Source organism: Eptesicus fuscus, chromosome 1, assembly GCF_027574615.1.
Source record: "Eptesicus fuscus isolate TK198812 chromosome 1, DD_ASM_mEF_20220401, whole genome shotgun sequence".
NCBI classification, from domain to species: domain Eukaryota; kingdom Metazoa; phylum Chordata; class Mammalia; order Chiroptera; family Vespertilionidae; genus Eptesicus; species Eptesicus fuscus.
Genome location: NC_072473.1, coordinates 119,418,425 through 119,439,334, shown reverse-complemented (window position 1 = coordinate 119,439,334; position 20,910 = coordinate 119,418,425). Strand labels below are relative to the sequence as shown.

Sequence of the window (20,910 nt, the reverse complement as noted above, 5' to 3'; positions counted from 1 at the left end):
AAAGGTTAAATGACCTGCCCAGCTAGTAAATGACAGGTTTAGATTCAAATTCATATAACTTAAACCTCTCTTTCAACCACTAACACACACTTTAAAGTCATGTCTATTATTATAGCTGTGCAAACCAGGGGCCTCCAAAAACCCTAAAAATACAGTATTATGATGGAGATATTTTGATAGCAACTCGAACTGAATAGACTTGAGTATGGGATACTCAATGTCATTAATTTTACAACTCAAGCTAGTCTTGTTTTCTTGCTCTCTCAAGTCAAAGTCAGACATACTTGGGAGGCTTGCCCTGCTCTCCTCAGGAAAGCCTCAATCCTGTAAGTAATAAAGCCTTACATACCCTTTTGGTATATGTGTTGTGGCATCATTAGTCTTGACATCTAAACCAATTTTGGGGTTGGAGTCCTGTTTCTTTAGAATGGTCACAACAGAAACAGAGATCTGAACAGGAGAAGAAGGCAACATAATAGCTAAAGCAAGATGTTACAATGCTGGCTTTTAAGATGGATGAAGGCATCATGAGCCAAGAAACGAAGGAACATAGCTCTAGAAGCTGGAAAAAGCAAGGAAGCAGAGTCTCCCCTAGAGCCTCTGGAGGGAGTATAGTGCTGCCAACACCTTCATTTTATTTATTTATTTATTTATTTATTTATTTATTTATTTATTTATTCATTTATTTATTTATTTATTTATTTTATTTAATCCTCACCAAGGATATTTTTACATGATTTTTAGGGAGAGTGGAAGAGAGGGGAAAGACACAGAGAAACATCAATGTGAGAGAAACACATTGATTGGTTGCCTCCTGCATAAACCCTGACCAGGGCCTCAGGCCTGGGAGGAACCTGCAACCAAGGTATGTGCCCTTGACCGGAATCGAACCTGGGACCCTTTGGTCCACAGGCCAATGCTCTATCCACTGACCCAAACTGGCTAAGGCCCAATACCTTCATTTTAGCTCATGAAACTGATTTCAGACTTCTGACCTCCAGAATTGTAACAGAATAAATAAGTGTGATTTTAAATCACCAAATCTGTAGCAATTTGTTACAGCAGCCCTATGAACCTAATAAGTAGTACCAAACAGTACTAGCAGTTATTGTGTTCATCACCGCCATATGCAGTTTAATAGAAAATGCCAGTTGCACTTAAGAATGGCTTTGATGGAGCAGTGACAATTTTATTAGTTATAAATACTGACCCTTGAGTACATGGGTTTTTAATATTTTTATGACAAAATGGGAAGTATGCATAAAGCACTTCTGCATCCTGAAGTATAGTAATTGCCTCAAGGCAAACCAAATTTTTTTAAAAAACACCATTTTTTCTTAAAAGAATTACTGACAAACTTTGGTTATCAGACTTGGGTTCTTGGCAGGCATTTTCTCTAAAATTAACAAAGTGTGCCTGTCACTTCCAGGAAAACAATTGATGGCATTTTTGCCAATTATAAAATTCAAGTTTTCAAGTAAAAATTAGAATTATAGGAAACTTGTATTTGCCAACATGAGCTTCACTGCTTTCCAAAACATAAATACTGTCCCGATGAGAGCAATTATAATTGTAACAAATGTGATATTTTTATATAGTATCATGAAATTTGTCAATATTTGGCAGATCTGCATAACTCAGTGAAGAAGTATTTTTCAAATGATCAATGCATGATGTTACAAAATCACTGTATGGTTAAAAAAATTATTCAAAGTGAGGATATACTAATGGATTTTACACAAAAAGTTCACTGAATACTGTAGGCAATTGTAACATAATGATAAGTATTTGTGTAAGTAACATGGAAAAGGTACAGTAAAAATAAGGTATAAAAAACTAAAATTGGTATACCTTTACAGGGCACTTACCATGAACAAAGTTTGCGGGACTGAGGTTGAAACACAAAAAGTTCACTGATATGATTTCAGATTTCATATTGGCACTAACCTCTAAGAAACTTCTACTTGTAAACTTTTGGTGTCAAAGAATATCCACAATTACCTGGAATGCCTAATAAAATACTCTTAGCTTTTCCAACTACATATATGTCTGAGAAAGAATTTTTTTCCTATATTTCAACCAGAACAGCATATCACAGCAGAGCAAGTGGAGAAGCATATAGAATCCAGCTCTCTTCTATTATAACAGACATTAAACAGATTTGAAAAATGTAAATCGATGCTACTTCTCTCACTAGATGTTTTGTGGTTTGGAAAAATATAGTTATTTTTATAAAAAAAACAATTTGTGCTAACTTGTAATAGATATATTATCATTTTTAAATGAATTCCTGATTAGGTATTTTTTAATTTCTCAGTTTTAATTTTGAATACAATTACTATTAACAGACAAAATTCACATAAACAAAAGCTCTTTGGGGTCCTCAATAATTTTTGAGTAAACCAATAAGTTTGAGAACTGTTCTCCCTCTTTGAGAAACTCTTACACATATATTTAAGAAAACATGCCTGAAGAATCAAGATGGTGGTGTAGGCAAACGTCTATACTAGCTACCTCCCACAACCACATCAAAATTACAACTAAAATACAGAACAACCATCATCCAAAACCACAAAAAATCTGGCTCAATGGAAATCCTACAACTAGAGAAGTAAAGAAGAAAACACACTGAACTGGTAGGAGGTGCGGAGGCATGGGCTGGTCCAGTGCCCTCATGGGCCACTTTTTAAATCGGGGAAAGAGATCACCTCTGCAGAGGCCACCTGGAAGAGCAAGGGGTCCCAACCCCACATCAGACCCCAGCCCAGGGTCCCAGAGCTGGGGAAAGAAGTCCCTATGAGCAGTAAGAACTACGGGCTGTGAAAACCAGTGCAAATTGGGGCTCAGTGACACACAGGCTGCTGGAGACCCAGCTGCTCCTTTTAAAAGGCTGGTGATCATTAACTGAACTTACAAGCTCCTGCTTCCTCTGAGCTCCAGTGCTGGGCGAGGCTCTGGGGGACCCAAACACATATGAGGAGAAACTGGACTGTCTGGCATCAGGGCAGGAACTGGGGGCGGCTTTCTTCCAGACAGAAGTGCTTCTAGCAGTCATTGTTCCCATGCTGGGACCTTCACAGTTGCAGGGCTGACTGGCAGCCATTTCTGTTTGTTACATCCTGGTGATTCCCTGAGACCCTGCCCCACCCAATTTACAACTCCACCCAAACTGTGTGCAGTGGCTTTTGCACATGAATGGCCTGTCCCTTCTCAGGCTAAAAACCTGTCAAATAAGTTGCAACTGAGTCAGGCAGCCCCAAACCTATCAATAAAAGGCCCAAGACCTGGCACCAGCACCAGCCTGCCTTGCTTCACAGCTGGGCCTCCTCTGGGCACTTCCAAACCCAATACAAAGAGGAGGAATCTGCAGATCTCTCTGTAGCTCCTGCTGGGTGGCCCCAGGCAGGGGCTGAATTGCACCTCTCTGGAGACCCAAGAGCCAGTGTACCCAGTGGTCAGTGTCAGACCATACCAGATAACAACTCTTCATATCCATAAGTGACACACTCAAGGGGCAGAATCAGTAAGCACAAAAGCCCCACTGAAGCAAGTCCTGCTCCATAAGGGTGTCTCCTCCACAGCAGGTCTCCCACTGTAGTAGCAACTGGTCACCATAGCCAATTGGTCTGGAGGTCAATTCATCCCAGTGATACCAACCATAATCAAGGCTCAACTACAAGATTGTGCTCACAGCCCACAAAGTGGTAGACCTAGAGTGTCCACCTCAGGTGAATGGGGAGGCTGAGCGACTGAGCCCTATAGGACACCTACCACAGTTATAAGGTTACTCAAGAATCTTCTAGAAATCTCCAAGGGACTTAGTGAGACTTTCAAGGATCTTAGTGAGAATGCCAAAAAAAAAAAAATGGAAAAGGACTAGTCAGAAATTAAGCATACACTGACTGAAATAAAGAATTGCCAAAACCGGTTTGGCTCAATGGATAGAGCGTCGGTCTGCGGACTGAAAGGTCCCAGGTTCGATTCCGGTCAAGGGCATGTACATTGGCTGCGGGCACATCCCTGGTAGGGGGTGCGCAGGAGGCAGCTGGTCGATGATTCTCTCTCATCGATGTTTCTAGCTCTCTATCCCTCTCCCTTCCTTTCTGTAAAAAATCAATAAAATATATTTTTTAAAAAAAGAATAATATACAGGGATTCAACAGTAGACTAGAGGATCCCGAGAATCAAATCAATGATTTGAGATATGAGGAAGCAAAGAACACCCAATCAGATGAGCAAAAAGAAAAAAGAATCCAAAAATATGAAGATAGTGTAAGGAGCCTCTGGGACAAGTTCATTCTTGTTCCAGACATCGAAATTATGGGGGTGCCAGAAGAAGAGAGAGAGCAAGATATTGAAAACCTATTTAAAGAAATAATGACAGAAAACTTCCCCTACCTGGTGAAAGAAATAGACTTACAAGTCCAGGAAGCGCAGAGAACCGCAAACAAGAGGAATCCAAAGAGAACCACATCAAGACACATCATAATTAAAATGCCAAGGGCAAAAGACAAAGAGAGAATATTAAAAGCAGCAAGAAAAAAGCAGTTAGTTACCTACAAGGGAGTGCCCATATGACTGTCAGCTGATTTCTCAACAGAAACTATGCAGGCCAGAAGGGAGAGACAAGAAATATTCAAAGTGATGAATAGCAAGAACCTACAACCAAGATTACTCTACCCAGCAAAGCTATCATTTAGAATTGAAGGTCAGATAAAGAGCTTCACTGACAAGAAAAAGCTAAAGGAGTTCATCACCACCAAACCAGTATTATATGAAATGCTGAAGGGTATTCTTTAAGAAGAGGAAGAAGAAGAAAAAGGTAAAGATAAAAAATATTTAGCAACAAAGTGGCAACAAATACATATCTATCAACAATTGAATCTAAATCAAACGAATAAAAAAATCTGATGAACAGAATAAACTGGTGAATGAAATAGAATTAGGGGCATGGAAATGGAACAGACTGACAATTCTCAGAAGGAAGGGGGTGTGGGAAGAGATTAGACAAAGATCTTATATGCATGTATGCATTACCTATGGACACAGACAATAGGGTGGCGACAGCCTGGGGCGAGGCTGGAACTGGGTGGAAGGGAGCTATGGGGGGAGGGGAGAGGGACCTCTGTAATAATCTCAACAGTAAAGATAAAAATATCAAAAACTAAAAGATAAAATTTTAAAGCAAAAAAAGAAAATATGCCTATAACAGCTTTGTGAAAAACTGGAAATAATTTAAGTATCCTTGAAGATGTGACTGAATAAACTGCATATTCACACAATGTAATAATATATAGCTGTTAAAATGAAAGTAGGGTTACAAGTATTAATGTGAGTGAATCTCAAAAACAATGGTGAGGAAGGGATAAAATATGTACAAGATGATAAATTTATATAAATATATTGAAAATCTATATATATAAAAACCTAAGCAACCATTACAACTGGTTGCTATGACGAGCACTGACCACCAGGGGGAAGACACTCAACGCAGGAGCTGCCCCCTGGTGGTCAGTGCACTCCCACAGCCAACTTCCCACAGCCAGCCAATTAGCCAACTTCCCACAGTCCCTCCCCCTGGCTGGCTGGCCCTGATAGACCCCAATCCCCAGCCCCAATCAGCCCTATTGGGACTGGGCGACACAGCCCCAATTGGCCCCATTGCCACCAGGCCGAGGGACCCCATCCATGCATGAATTCATGCACCAGTCCTCTAGTCCTACCTAATAATAGACAAATATGCAAATTGACTGTACCTTCACTGTGCCCATGATTGGCCAGGAGGCGTGGGGGGGTGGGACTCGGGGTGGCCGGGGTAGCTGATTGGGCCGGTGGGACGCTGAGCTGCGTCACCAGCAGCGGCACCAGCTCAGCGTCTGCGCCATGGCTGTGCTGCAGCACAGAAGGGGCCTCTGGGGCAGCGAGCTGACGTCCCGCGGCGCGGACCATCAAAAGCGGGGAGCTGAGTGCCTGCTGCCTGAGCAGACAGGCACTCAGCTCCCCCGCAATCGAAAGCAAAAGTGTGGGAGCTGGGTACCTGTCCACTCAGGTAGCAGGCCTTTCAGAAGCCTCCGGCGCCTGGTGCACCAGCAGACAGGCACCCAGCTCCCCAGGATCGAAAGGGAAAGCATGTAGGGGACCCTACACGTGCATGATTCAATCATGCACTGGGCCTCTAGTATTTATATAAAGTTTAAAGCACTCATAACAATATAGTCCTGCCAAAGCCAATAACATTTTGGTAAAAGGTGGATCACCTATACCAGTAATGGGCAACCTTTTGAGCTTGGTGTGTCAAACTTCACCAAAAAACTGAGCATAACTCGGGTAGTGTGTCACTTTGAGGAAAAAACTCCAGCAGCATTATTAATGATGAACATCTCCCAAGCCTATTATTTTCTAGACATAACTTACAATCTTATGAATTCATGATATTTTTAAACATTGCTTATTTCATCTTTATCTCATGTCTTTACATGTTATGCTTATAATTTGCATAACATACTAATATAGTGTACATGTATAATTCGTAAGTATATGAAATTGTGTATATATAATATATATCACTGGTTGTTGCCTCCAGCAATTCACCCTTTTAGTTTTCTTAATAAATTTTGAAAGGTATATGCTTTCAAAGGTATATGCTGCTTGCAGGGCTTGGGTCCTTTTAAGACTTTTAAAAATTGCTGTCAGAATCAGTCTGTAGTGGGCTTCTTTCTGGGCCATCAGCTCTTTATGGGTTCCCTTCCCAATCACTGTCCTCTTGTGACATGACAGCAATTATATTCGAGTTCTGGATGGTGAACAAATGGTGGGCAATGACAATGCAGGTCCAACCTTCTTTGGCTTTGTCCAGGGCAATCTGCATCGACACACTGCTGATGACTGCTAGCATGGCAAGGCGTCTTTACCATCCCCTATCTCTGGACTGTTTCTCCTCTGTCTCGTCAGCATGTTGCTTGGGGCTACTGCTATCTATGATTGGAGTAGTCTGGTCAGTTCCTCTCTCAGATTCATGTTGTGGGAATCCACACGGGCTTGGGAGGAGTTTTCTGGAAATACACAAGCATATCCTCAACTAAATGTTAGTAAGGAGTCGGGGCCCTTCCATTAACCAGACTCGGGATCTTTCCATTTAACCAGACCATTTTCCTTCGGTTTATTTTGACACCAGTGTAATTCCATGGGTGTCTTGCCATCAGCATTACAAATGAAAAATTTTAAAGTAATTAAGGCTTGATGTAATTTATTTACAGGAGATTTCTTCACTATTCCCCCTTTTTTTGATTTTCAAGCTGGGATTTTAGAAGCCCTTGAGACAGATGTAACATGCAAATTATTTATTTTTCTTTTTGAGGCCTAATACATTGGTTTTTAATTACAGTTTTCTAGATATTCAAGGGAATCTCCTTCTGTTTTTTCTCCCAGAGTAATTTCTAGGCCACATTAAGGGAGTTTCTTTTAAAAACTTTTTTTCTTTCTTTTAAACAGAGCAAGAAACTTGGTTGCTTTTCAGAAATACCAATAGGAGGCATGTATGCTGGCCAATACTGCAATGCATACATATCAAGTAAAAGTAACTCTCTTTTTACTTAAGGTGTCTTATTAATGGTGAGATTTAATGCTTGAATAATAACTTTTACTTTGTAAATAGTAGCAGAAGAGATTTTAAAATTTCTCCTTTTTATTAAGCTTAAAATTTATTTTTAATTTAATAAATCTTTATTGTTCAGATTATTATAATTGTTTCTCCATTTTTCCCCCATAGCTCCCCTCCACCTGGTTCCCACCCCACCCTCTTCCCTTATCTCCCCCCCACTGTCCTCATCCATAGGTGTACGATTTTTGTCCAGTCTCTTCCCATACCCCCCATATAACTTTCACCCTGAAAATTATCAATCCACTCCCATTCTATGCCTCTGATTCTATTGTATTCACCAGTTTATTCTGTTCCTCAGATTTTTAATTCACTTGATTTTTAGATTCACTTGATAGATATGTATTTGTTGTTCATAATTTTTATCTTTACTTTTTTCTTCTTCTTCCTCTTCTTAAAGAATACCTTTCAGCATTTCATATAATACTGGTTTGGTGGTGATGAACTCTTTTAGCTTTTTCTTATCTGTGAAGCTCTTTATCTGACCTTCAATTCTGAATGATAACTTTGCTGGGTAGAGTAATCTTGGTTGTAGGTTCTTGCTATTAATCACTTTGAATATTTCTTGCCACTCGCATCTGGCCTGCGGTTTCTGTTGAGAAATCAGCTGACAATCGTATGGGTGCTCCCTTGTAGGTAATTAACTGTTTTTCTCTTGCTGCTTTTAATATTCTCTCTTGTCTTTTGCCCTTGGCATTTTAATTATGATGTGTCTTGGTGTGGTCCTCTTTGGATTCCTTTAGTTTGGGGTTCTCTGCGCTTCCTGGATTTGTACGTCTATTTCTTTCACCGGGTGGGGGAAGTTTTCAGTCATTATTTCTTCAAATAGGTTTTCAGTATCTTGCTCTCTCTCTTCTTCTGGCACCACCATAATTCTGATGTTGGTATGCTTGAAGTTGTCCCAGAGGCTTCTAACACTATCTTCAAATTTTTGGATTCTTTTTGCTTTTTGCTTTCCTGGTTGAGTGTTTTTTGTTTCTTTGTATTTCAAATATTTGACTTGATTCTTGCATTCCTCTAGTCTGCTGTTGGGTCTCTGTATAATTTTTTTTTTTATTTCAGTCAGTGTATGTTTAATTTCTAGTTGGTCCTTTTTCATATCCTCGAGGGTCTTGTTAAATTTATCAGCCTTTTCTAGGAAATTCTTGAAAAACCTTATAACTGTGGTTTTGAACTCTATATCCAGTTGTTTGTTTTTCTCCATTTCTTTCATTTGTGACCTGTTTCTTTGTCTCCGCATTTTGGCTGCTTCCCTGTGTTGATAAAGCGGCTTTGTGTGCTAGGTGTCCTATATGGCCCAGTGGCTCAGCCTCCCTAATTACCGGAGGTGGACACTCTAGGTGCATCCCTTTGTGGACTGTGTGTACAGCCTTGTTGTAATTATGTCTTGATTGTTGTTGGTGTCACTGGGAGGAATTGACCTCCAGGCCAATTGGCTGTGAGGACCTGCTGTGTCTATAATGGAAGAACTGCTGTACTGGAGACATGCTTATGGGGCAGGACTTGTTTCAGTGGGGCTTTGGTGCTCACTGAGTCTGCCTCTTGAATGTGTCACTTATGAATGCGAGTAGTTGAAATCTGGTGTCGTCTCACACTGACCACTAGATACACTTGCTTCTGGGTCTCCAATGGGGTGCAGGTCAGCTACTGTCTGATGCCACCCAGCAGGAGCTACAGGGAGAACTACAGTTTTCTCCTTTTTGCTTGGGGTTTGGAGGTTTTGGAGCTGTCTGACCAGAGCTGCAATTTGTTAGGTTAAGCTACAATAGGGCAGGCCATTGATATGCAAAAGCCACTGCATGGAGCTTGGGTGGGTTTGTAGATTGTGCGGGGCGGGGTCTCAGGGAGTCACTAGGCTAGGGCGTGGTAAACAGCGATGGCTGCCAGTCAGCCATCTCTGCGTTTCCGCATTTCCAAGTTCCCGTGTCCCGTACCCCAGCGCAGTAAACAATGATTGTTGGGCGAACCTCTGCAAGAAAGTCACCCTCACTTTCTGACCCGATGGCCAACTGTTATAGTAATAATGATAAGAATAATATAGAATAAGTATCAAAGTGTGGAATTACAGTGTGATATTAAAATATGATGTTAAGAAGTATTAAATGTAATGTAAACAGGTTGATTAAACACCCCTGAGTGGCCTGTATGCAGAAAAAAAAAGTAAAGTGATCTGTTCCCCATATGTAAAACCAGATATGCAAGGCTCCTGGGACCCGCTGATAAGACACACTGAATACGCCCATCTAGGCACATAAAAAGAGGAAGCACCAGAGGAAGATCAGAGAGGCTGTTCTGCTCCTCCACAGACGGTCACTCTCCACCCCCCTTCCTGCAATCTGCCCAAGCTCTGCCGTGGACTGTGAGTCCAAACAGTGAGCCGGAAACTGAGGCCTCAAGCAAGACGCCGAGCTGCAGCTGCAACGTCCAACGTCCAGTGTGTGTGTCTGTTGGCGCGGATCCCCGGGTGGCCTGCCGAGGTCTGGAAACCACCAGGACTCTGGTAAATAAACCGTGTGTGATTCGTGCATTGCATGTCTGTCTCCTGTGTAATTTATGCTCAGTCAATATAAAGTAAGTACCAAGGGAAGAGAAAAATGGCGACGGAATAGAGTCGGGTTTGGAGTCTGTTCCTGGGGCGGAGAGTAGGAGAAGCAGAGGCTCGCAGAGGGAGTGTATGTGGGCAAGCCAAGGGACAGCTAAACTCCAGGAGAAGGCGGGGGAGTGCTGGGCAGTGTTCCCCTGACCGTGCAGCACCCACAGGGGCTGGGTCCCCTCCCAGAGCTGCGGGATCACCGGGCGCCTCGCCATCTTGCAAGGAAAGGAGGATTTTATTGGAAACCTGACTTTCTGCGACAACTGCAAACACTGAACTGCTGTGATCACCAGACCACCGATCCCCTATCAGCACAAACATTCGGATTCAAAGGAACTCTTCACTGCACCACGGAAAGGTCAGATTTCACCTGAAATAAGGTGTGGTTTCTAATCCCCGCGGTGGGTGAGGGAAGCGCTTGGTGAGGGAAGCGCGGCAGCCGCAGGACCGGCAGGAACCGGGAGGTCTGTGTCTAGAAAAATCGGCGGCAGTTGGAACTACCGTGATCCGTGAATGTGGAGGGAGGTCTTCTGAGCTGCTAACAGAAGTGACCTCTTGAAAGCAACTCATTTTAATCTGACAAGGAGGGTCAGACTAAGAATTTTCAAAGGAGTGCAGTATCCTTAGTCTGGCGCACAGACCCACTGTCTGCACACTTGGGCTCTTTCCGACTCTGATTGCTAAGCCCAATACATAGAAAAACCCAGGTGGAGGGGCCCTGAAAGACTGCAGGGGGAAGTTGTTCTTTCGGAACCTGGGGAGCAGAGCTTGGTGTGTCCATCGGAGAGGCAGCTCTGAGGCGCACACCTCCACAAACAGGTAGTGAGTGCCATAGAGGGGAAAAAAAAAAGAAGCTAGAGAGGCCCGGAAGTCAATTCAGAAACACCGCCACCCAGAGGCTGAAACGCTAATTGTCTCAGGTGTAATAAAAAATAAATATGAGAAATTTAGACACGGCTGGCTTAAAAAGCAGGACTGGCTTCCAACACTGAGGAGCCCTGGAATGAAGCTGAACTGAAATACCGCCCAGACTGGGAAACAGGCGTACCAAACAGAATAATAGAGGAAGTGAATGACAGTCGCTACTGCACATTTTAGTCTTCCTATTTTTCAATTTTCAATTCGTTTTTCAATTTTTTAAATTTTTTATTCTCATTTTTTTATTTTCATTTTTTGCATCTTTTACTTAAGAAACTAAATTTTTTTCTTTTTCCCCACTCGATTTTCACCTTTTTAATTATTACATTTTTATTTTCAATCAGCATTATTATTACTATTATTTTACTTTTTTATGTCATTTGATTTTCTCTTTCTTTTATTTTTGGATTAGTGTCCTACATTCGATTTGCATCTTTCCCTTACAATCGTTTTACCCTATCTCAAAGCTAACATTATGCCATCACTCTCCTCCTAACCTTTCCCCTTTTGGTCTCCAGTTTATCTTAACCCTTTCTGGCCTTAGATTTTCCCTACTTTTTCAGTTTACTCTCTGCTAAAACTTCACCCTACTTATATATCTAATTCCCAACCCACTGCTCCAAATCCATACAAACCTCTCTCTACGCTACCTTAAAAAAATTATTTTTCTCTCTGGCCTTTTGTTGTTGTTTGCTTGAATGTTGATTAGATTGAATTTTTATGCTTTTTTATGAGATTGTTTTGATTATTCTTTTTGTTGGTTTGGTTGGTTCTTTTGTTTGCTTTGTTTATGTTTGTTTTTTACTTTTGTTTTCCCTTGCCTCACTTGATATTAGCTGGTGTTGCAGTTTGTATTAATCTCCAGGCTTGTGTTGCTGGAATTTGCTGGGAATAGTGGTTGTTCTAGTGGAGTTTACTCCCCATATATATAGTTTGTTCCCCTTTTCTCTCTTAGTATCGTTCTTGTCTCTCTTAATTTTTTTTCTTTTCTTTATCTTTTCTTTTTTTTTCTTTTCTTTCTTTCTGCTCTTTTCCCAAGTCCAGATTCACACTCTTTGTTTTTTGTTGTTGTTGTTCTTTCTTTTTACTCTCCCTCTTCCACTCCTATTCCCTAATATGTCTTTCTCTGGTGGTTACCTTTATTGAAGGTTATTAATATCGTGAATACAATTCTGTTCAGTGCCTTGTCTGTTGTGCCTGTTTGTGTTGTATTTTATACCTTTAAATCAACCCCGGAGAGAGAAATCTATATAACCAGATATCCAGAGAAGAGAGACCATGAGGAGACAAAGAAATAGCCCCCACAGGAAAGAGAAACAGGCATCACCAGAAAAGGAAGTAAACGATTTAGAGGCAAACAACCTATAAGAGAAAGAAATAGGACAAATGGTCATAAAGTGGCTGAAAAGGATGGAAGACAAATTCGACAATATGAGTAAGAACCAAGAAGAAATGAAGAAGAACCAAGAAGAAATGAAAAATGACATCGCTGCTGTAAAGAACTCAATAGAAAGCATCAAGAGTAGACTAGACGAAGCAGAGGACCGCATAAGTGAGCTAGAAGACAAGATGGAAAAAAATACCCAATTACAACAGCTTCTAGAAACAAAAATTAGAAAGATTGAGGAGAGCCTAAGAGAACTTCGGGACAACACAAAAAAAAACAACATCAGGATAATAGGGGTGCCAGAAGGAAAGGAAACTGAGCAAGGAATAGAAAACCTGTTTGAAGAAATAATAACAGAAAACTTCCCTGATATAGGGAAGAAAAAACCCACACAAATCCAAGAAGCTCACAGAGTTCCAAGCAAAATGAACCCCAAAAGACCGACGCCAAGGCACATTATAATTAAGTTGGCAAACACCAAACACAAAGTAAGAATCTTAAAAGCGGCCAGAGAGAGACAGACAGTTACATACAAAGGAACCCCCATCAGACTAGCAACTGATTTCTCAACAGAAACTCATCAGGCAAGAAGGGAATGGAATGAAATATACAAAGTCATGCAAAGGAAGGGTCTAAATCCAAGAATACTGTACCCAGCAAGGCTATCAATCACAATTGAAGGTGAAATCAGGAGCTTCACAGACAAAAAAGGACTAAGGGAGTTTATCACCACCAAACCAGCAATGAAAGAAATGCTAAAGTGTCTGCTGTAAAAAAAAAAAAAGAAAGAAAGAAATAGGAAGCAAAGAAGGAACACAGGGGTATAGAATAAAAATGGCGTCAAATAAGTAGCTATCAATAATAACTTTAAATGTAAATGGATTGAATGCCCCAATCAAAAGACACAGGGTAACAGACTGGATAAGAAAACAAAACCCATATATCTGCTGTCTACAGGAAACCCACCTCAAAAAAAGGACGCATACAGACTGAGAGTAAAGGCCTGAAAAAGGTTTTCCAGGCGAATGGAAATGAAAAAAAAAAAGCTGGGGTAGCAATACTTATATCTGACAAATTAGATCTCAAAGTGAAGGACATAACTAGAGATAATGCAGGCCACTTCATAATACTAAAGGTAGAAATCCAACAAGAAGAAATAACTCTGGTAAACATATATGCACCAAATACAGGAGCACCAAGATACATTAAAAAACTCCTGGAAGATATAAAAGGAGAGATTGACAGCAATACAATCATAGTAGGAGACTTCAATACCCCACTATCACCATTGGACAAATCCTCTAAACAAAAAATCAGCAAAGAAACATCAATCCTAAATGACTCACTAGACCAGATGGAATTAATCGACATCTTCAGAACATTTCACTCCAAAGCCACAGAATATACATTCTTCTCAAGTGCACATGGGTCATTTTCAAAGATAGACCATATGTTAGGACATAGGCAAAGTCTCTCCAAATTCAAGAAGATAGAAATCATATCAAGCATCTTCTCAGATCACAGTGGCATAAAACTGGAAATCAACTACAATAAAAACAACCCAAAGAAATCAAACACTTGGGGACTAAACAGCATGCTATTAAACCATGACTGGGTTATCAAAGACATCAAGGAAGAAATAAAAAACATCATGGCAACAAATGACAATGAAAACACAACAATCCAAAATCTATGGGACACAGCGAAAGCAGTCCTGAGAGGGAAGTTCATAGCTCTACAAGCCTACTGCAATAAACAAGAAACAATGGTAATAAATTACCTAACCCTACAACTCAAAGAGTTATAGAGAGAGCAACAAGATAAGCCCAGTGTAAGCAGAACGAAAGAAATAATAAAGATCAGAGCGGAGATAAACGACATAGAGACCAAAGAAGCAATACAAAAGATCAACAAAACCAAGAGTTGGTTCTTTGAAAGGATAAACAAGATTGATGAACCTCTAGCCAGGCTCACCAAGAAGCAGAGAGAGAGGACCCAAATAAACAAAATCAGAAATGAAAGAGGTGAAATAACAACAGACCCTGACGAAATACAAAGGATTGTTACAAAATACTATGAACAACTCTATTCCAACAAACTGGACAACCTGGAGGAAATCGACATATTCCTAGAAAAATACAACCTTCAAAACTCAATCAGGAAGAATCTAAACAGCTCAACAGGGTAGGAACTATGGAAGAAATTGAAGCAGTCATCAAAAAGCTTCCAGCAAACAAAAGCCCGGGGCCAGACGGCTTCACAGGAGAGTTTTACCAAACTTTCAAGGAAGAACTAAAACCTATCCTCCTCAGACTATTCCAAAAAATTCAAGAGGAAGGAACACTTCCAGGCTCCTTCTATGAAGCCAGTATCACCCTAATACCAAAACCAGATAAAGACAACTCAATAAAAGAGAATTACAGGCCAATATCCCTCATGAACATAGATGCCAAAATCCTCAACAAAATTCTAGCAAATCGGCTCCAACAGTACATCAGAAAGATCATACACCATGACCAAGTAGGATTTATCCCAGGAATGCAAGGATGGTACAATATCCGCAAATCAATAAATGTGATACATCACATAAACAAACTGAGAGATAAAAATCACATAGTCATATCAATAGATGCAGAAAAAGCATTTGACAAAATCCAACACCCTTTCTTGATAAAAACTCTCAACAAGGTGGGAATAGAAGGATCATACCTCAACATAATAAAAGCTATATATGATAAACCCACAGCAAACATCATACTCAATGGGCAAAAACTAAAACCATTTCCCCTAAGAACAGGAACAAGACAGGGATGCCCACTCTCACCACTCCTGTTTGACATAGTACTGGAAGTATTAGCTATCGCAATTAGGCAAGAAGAAGAAATAAGAGGCATCCAAGTTGGAAAAGAAGAAGTGAAGCTGTCCTTATTTGCAGATGACATGATATTGTACATAAAAAACCCAAAAGATTCCATAAAAAAACTAATAGACTTAATAAATGAATTCGGCAATGTAGTGGGATACAAAATTAATGCCAAGAAATCTATGATTTTTCTATACACCAATAATGAACTTACAGAAAGAGAGTCTAAAAAAGCAATCCCATTTACCATCGCACCAAAAAAATTAAGATACCTAGGAATAAACTTAACTAAGGAGGTAAAAGACCTATACGCAGAAAACTACAGGACACTGAAAAAAAGAGATAGAAGAAGAGGTAAACAGATGGAAGAACATACCATGTTCATGGATTGGTAGAATCAACATCATTAAAATGTCAATACTACCCAAAGCAATCTACAGATTCAATGCACTCCCCATCAAAATACCAACAGCATATTTCACAGACCTAGAAAGAACTCTCCAAAAATTCATCTGGAATAAAAAAAGACCCCGAATAGCCACAGCAATCCTGAGAAAGAAGAATAAAGTAAGTGGGATCTCAATACAAGATTTCAAGCTGTATTACAAAGCCACTGTTCTCAAAACAGCCTGGTACTGGCACAAGAACAGACATATTGATCAATGGAACAGAATAGAGAACCCAGATATCGACCCAAACCACTATGCTCAATTAATATTTGACAAAGGAGGCATGAACATACAATGGAGTCAAGACAGTCTCTTCAATAAATGGTGTTGGGAAAATTGGACAGATACATGCAAAAAAAATGAAACTAGATAACCAACTTACACCATACACAAAAATAAACTCAAAATGGATACAGGACTTAAACACAAGACGGGAAACCATAAGAATACTAGAGGAATCCACAGGCAACAAAATCTCAGACATATGCCAAAAGAACTTCTTCACTGACACTTCCCCTAGGGCAATGGAAGCTAAAGAGAAAATTAACAAATGGGACTACATCAAAATAAAAAGCTTTTTTACAGCAAAAGAAACAATCAATAAAACAACAAGAAAGCCCACTGCATGGGAGAACATATTTGCAAATGCTATCACTGATAAAGGTTTAATCTCCAACATCTACAGGCAGCTTATGCAACTTAATAAAAGGAAGATAAATGATCCAATAAAAAAATGGGCAACAGACCTAAACAGAATATTTTCTAAAGAATACAGAAGGAAGGCCAAGAGACACATGAAAACATGTTCAAAGTCACTTATTATCCAAGAGATGCAAATCAAAACAACGAGGTACCATCTCACACCTGTCAGAATGGCTATCATCAACAAATCAACAAACAAAAGTGTTGGCGAGGATGCGGAGAAAAAGGAACCCTCGTGCACTGCTGGTGGGAATGCAGACTGGTGCAGCCACTGTGGAGAACAGTATGGAGTTTCCTCAAAAAACTGAAAATGGAACTCCCATTTGACCCAGTAATCCCACTCCTGGGAATATATCCAAAGAAACTAGAAACACCAATCAGAAAGGATATATGCACCACTATGTTCATAGCAGCACAATTTACAATAGCTAAGATTTGGAAACAGCCTAGGTGCCCATCAGCAGATGACTGGATCAGAAAACTGTGGTACATCTACACAATGGAATACTATGCTGCCATAAAAAAGAAGGAATTCTCATCATTTGCAGCAACCTGGATGGAATTGGAGAACATCATGCTAAGTGAAATAAGCCAGTCAATGAAAGAAAAATACCACATGATCTCACTCATTTAGGGATAGTAAAGAACATTATAAAGTGATGAACAAAAAGATAGATACAGAGACAGTAAAGCATCAAACAGACTTTCAAATTACAGGGGGAAAGTTAGGGAGAGGTGGGGGAGTTATGAAATCAAACGAAGGACTTGTATGCATGCATATAAGCATAAACAATGGATGCAAAACTCTGGGGGGTGAGGGCATGTATGGGTGTGGGTTGGGGGGGTAATGGTAAGATATGTACACATATAATACCTCAATAAATATATATATATATATATATATATATTAAGTAAGTACCTTGGGTAGTACGTGTCAGTTTAGAGACTGGCTGAGGCACCCTTGGTCACCTGTGCTTACGTCCCTGAAGGAGAAATTGGGACACCAACAGTCCACCTTCTCCCTGTAGAAGTTTGGGTCCCCAGCGTCTCCCCAGAAACTGGAGTTCAGAGTAATCAGAAGCTTGTCTCCCTTTGGGTTGAAAAAAAGCAGTGCATCCAGTTGCCCGCCACCAGCCTGATTCATGCGCCTCCGTACCTCAGCTTTTCAGTGCCTGTGCACATCTCAATGCTCTTTTCTCTTTCCTTCTAGTTGTAGAACTTCCACTCAGCCAGCTTTCCCATGGTTCTGGGTGATAGACGTTTTTTCTTTTAGTTGTAGTTTTGAAATTGTTGTGCGAGGCAGCAGTTTAGGTTTTTACCTATGCCGCCATCTTGGTTTCTGTTAAAATTTACTTTTAAACAGCATTCTTTTTGGCTAGTGCTCATTTGTTTATGTATGCAAATTTTTACTTTGGACTTTGTTAGAACCAATTGCTTATAAAATATTGGCTTCTCATATAACTGAGCTTATATGAGACCTTGATTATATTGTAAAAAGCTAATTTGTTAAGTAATTAAAGTATGTTAAGCAAACTTATACATTTGACCTATGAAGTAGAGATGCCACCCCATCCCTCTAGCCTATTTGAAGAGCAGGCTGTCTGAGGCTTCTTGTTTTAAAATGCTGCTGCTGAATAATCTGGTTTTGCTTAAAAGATATTTAGCAACTTTGTCCTGCCCTCCCTTAGAGGTTGAGACTTTTATAACATTTAAAATACATGTATATAAATAGAACACAGTTATTAATTTTTATTTGATAAATCTTTCCACGTGATTTCAAGTATATTAGATCAGCCTAATTTAGTTCAAAAATATTTGTTTTAAGAAGAGAGTAAATCCTTGAATCATTTCTGGGCCCTTGAAATGTCCCAAAGCTATCTCTTGGTTAAAGTTTTGACATTTAACTTAAAAAGACTATCAAATATATATAACCTAAAAATTATATTGTACACTTTTTGTAATTATTCTAAAAGATATTAATTAAATTTAAACTGGTTTTTATATTAAAAATTTGGTTTAGACCATAGAATTAATCCTTCTTTTTTTTTAATCCTTCTTTTTTAATCAAGCCAATAAAATATTATATTCTAGGTTGAAATTTTACTACACATAGGACTACAATATATTTTGAACTACTAATTTCTCCAGAGAAAATGCAAGAATTGTTTTTCTTAAACATGAATTTCTATACTTTATGTATTTTATTATCACAGCCATGTAATTTCTCCCAACTTAATTTGAACTTTAAACTCTTAGAAGCCTTAAATTTTAGGTGGCAAGTTAAATACTTAGCATTTCTTAGATTAGTAATACCTTCACATTTTTAAGGATATATTTCAAATAAAATACAAGACAAATTTAATAGATTCAATTCTGTCCTCTAGATTTTTCATATGAGGCAAACTCAGATTAATATGTCAGTATTTTGTCATTTAAAATACCTAGATATTTAATAATTTTTTATTAATTAATCAGCAATGTTGTAAAGTTTTAAGTTACCAAAGGCTTTGGAAAACTATGTTTAGACTTATGAGGTTGGTGAGTATCCCCGCCTGTCACGCGGAAGGCTAATGAAAAGGCAAGGGGAGGAGGGAGCAGGCCCATAGCTGCTTGAATGTAAAACTGCCACATTCTTCCTTAGAGATAACATCTAATGTTACTGCTGCAGGAAATGTGATCGGCTCCCTCCTCCAACAGAGAGCATAGTCAGCCCTCTCCTGAGTGACTGGACCCTTATCATTAATATATTTATAATTATTACTGAAAAGTTTCACCACAAATTCTTCATTTTAGCTACATACATTCATCCATGTTTCAAAAATTTTGAGATTCCAAAGGCAATTATCACCATCTACGGCATTTTCTTTGTCAAATTCTGTAACAGAGATAACTTACTGACTTTCAGTGGCTTTAATGTTAACCTTGGAATGCAATCTATTATTATTCAAGAACTACCCATTATTATGGAAACACTAATCTTGTTGCCCAAACCCAGCCTGTATATTTTCCTTGTGTCATTTTTGCCATATTTTAAAGAAAAACAGTCTTGAGTTTATTCTATAGCATCCATAAAGAGATGGGGCTCAAATCAAGAGGGCACCCACAATCAGGCCAGGCGTGCCTTCTCTAAGCTAGCCTTTTTCTCTTCATGGGTACAGAAATCCCAGATGTATCCCTTAACTTGTGAGAAATGTCTCATCTATCCAAATTTCAAGTGACGGACTGGGAAATAAAAACATGGTGAAATGAGATTTTTAATAGCGCTCTTGAGAGTGGGCATACATTTTACAGGATCACCAAAAGACCTAGTAATTAATGGGCTAGGGCCTTTGTTAGATATTTAGTAATGGCCTGTCCATCTACTGTTTCTTTTCTTATTAAATTAAATTAAAGGCATGCTTAATAGACTAACAATAAACAACGATAGATAAAACAACAATCAATAGACAAGCACACATAACATATAGACAAGACTTAATAAATCAGAGTTTTTTTTCATGGATCATATCCTATTCTGCTCTCCATAGTATTGACTGGCCTCTAAAGTCATTTTAGCTAAAATCTGCCTGTCCCAAGGCATCTTATGGTAATTTTCAGACAAAGCATTAAGGAGTCCTTTTGTAAAATGACTGTTAGCCCTATTTTCTCTAGCTGTTGAGCCTTTCCACGCTGGAGGCGGAGAATCCAGGGCCTTAGATATTACAGACTTTTAATCCCCAGTACAAATTAGGCATAATGCAGTTTTAACAAGAGCCCACATAATTAAAGATGACAAGGGCACTTATTTTCCTTGAGCCTGATTTAAGAGAGTACCTTTTGACATTTTAATTTCTTTATCCTTGAGCATATAAGCTAAAAATTTACAATGATGTTTTTGCCTTTTACTCGAATTCTTCCCCATTATAGCCTGGCTGAAATAAAAGACGTTCCTGCCCACTTTACGGTTTGCAACTTCTGAAGCTGGTACAAGCTTTGTGCACAGTGAATCTCCCCACCTTTTCAGTGATCCCACCTTTCCAGTGAACTTTCTTCATTTTTCACTCCAGCAAATCTTCTCCAGATGTCCCTTTCAAGGTGCCAGATGTGAAGGCCGAATCCATTTGCAACTAGGGTTCAAGGTCTGGAGAAGGGGATGATGCACAAATGAATATACTAGACAAGAAATATAAATTTAGAAGGCATGGGGGAGCCAGATAGAGACCTTACTCTCTAGCAGAGAGGCTCTCTGAAACCCCAGATGCATTCTCTTTTATTTATTTGAATACACATTTCCCCTTTAGGAATGCAAACAGGTATATCAATGGTAAAGTTTAAAAAAAATAAAAAGATTATTAGTTTAGG

General features: G+C 39.4%; 1 pseudogene; it reads left to right on the top strand.

The window, feature by feature from the left end:
- Positions 1 to 9,533: 9,533 nt before the first annotated feature.
- The window catches only part of LOC114228837 (tyrosine-protein kinase Fer-like), a 34,608-nt pseudogene continuing 23,231 nt past the window's right edge, over positions 9,534 to 20,910 (top strand).